Raw genomic sequence first — 1205 nt, 5'->3', positions numbered from 1 at the left:
TAACATAATTTTCTCCAGACTCATCCATGTTGCTGTAAATGGCAGAATTTCATTCTTTTTTATGTGTGAGTAGTATTCCATCATTACAGCATACTCTTCACCAATTCAGCAGTTTGATCAACTAAAGTCTGGGCTCAGTATTCTCTGATACTGATCTAACACACATGGCAAACACACACACACACACACCCTTGCACAGTACGAGTACTTTTCTTAGGTGAATTTATTGGATTCATCCACTCACTGTTTAGAGTGCAACACACATGAGGTATCACGAGGCAGACGTTCTACCAAAGAATTAAAAATAAATAAGTAAATCCTTTAATTTCAGGGGGAAAAATCCATTTTAATAGTTCCACAGTGTGAAAATTTAGCAGATGGTGCTAAGAAACTTATCACATCTCCAGGACCTGACTTATGCCACATCATGTTGGGCCGCAGCTCAACAGCCTGGCCTCCTGATTTAAATGCAATCCAGAGATATATTTGGCATTTCTATGACATTGAGTGAGAGGCTTTAATTCACGCTCAAGTTCCTGTTGCACAACCTGAACTATAAGTGAGCTGGAGAAGATTATGTAGCATTCTATCACTGTCTTTAGATAGACTTAGTGGAGCAGCTGGGGGAAGAAAGCTCTGCTTCTCCATCTTAACAGGTCCTTTGCAGGCTCCAAATAATTTGGATTTGAATCGTGGTTCATTAGTGTGAAAGAGGCAGAGGAGACTGGGAAAGTTTCTCTGTGCAATTGAAAACAAGCAGGAAAGAGTCCAAAGGTTTCAAATTCTCCAATAGAGTTTGGAGGATGTGAATAGGTGGGACTGTCTATACGTGTGCTTCTCAGTCTATGTGCCAAAGGGTCAGAATATGACAAGTGCACAGCGTGGGTCACATGCCACCTACCACCTGAGTCCAACAACACCCAGCCAAACTGGTCCATACCTTGTTTAATGTACAAGTCCACTGATTATGCACTTGGAAGTCAAGGAAATGTTAAATTGCCATAAAAATTCCGAATGCTTGCTCTCCACTTCTGTGCATGTTTTATTGCAGGCAGATAAGAAATAGTTGAATGCCAGTCTGCAAACGTTTGGTGTTTTTCTCACTATTTTTTAGGTTCACTACAAGGACCAAGGAAGGTGATCGAAGGTAATTGGTGATGATTTGCTCATAGCTTGCTGGCAATGGTCAGCTTATTGTATTTAGT

The sequence above is a fragment of the Galeopterus variegatus genome, unplaced genomic scaffold (assembly GCF_000696425.1).
Source record: "Galeopterus variegatus unplaced genomic scaffold, G_variegatus-3.0.2 Scaffold1531, whole genome shotgun sequence".
NCBI lineage: Eukaryota > Metazoa > Chordata > Mammalia > Dermoptera > Cynocephalidae > Galeopterus > Galeopterus variegatus.
This window is presented reverse-complemented; position numbering follows the sequence as displayed.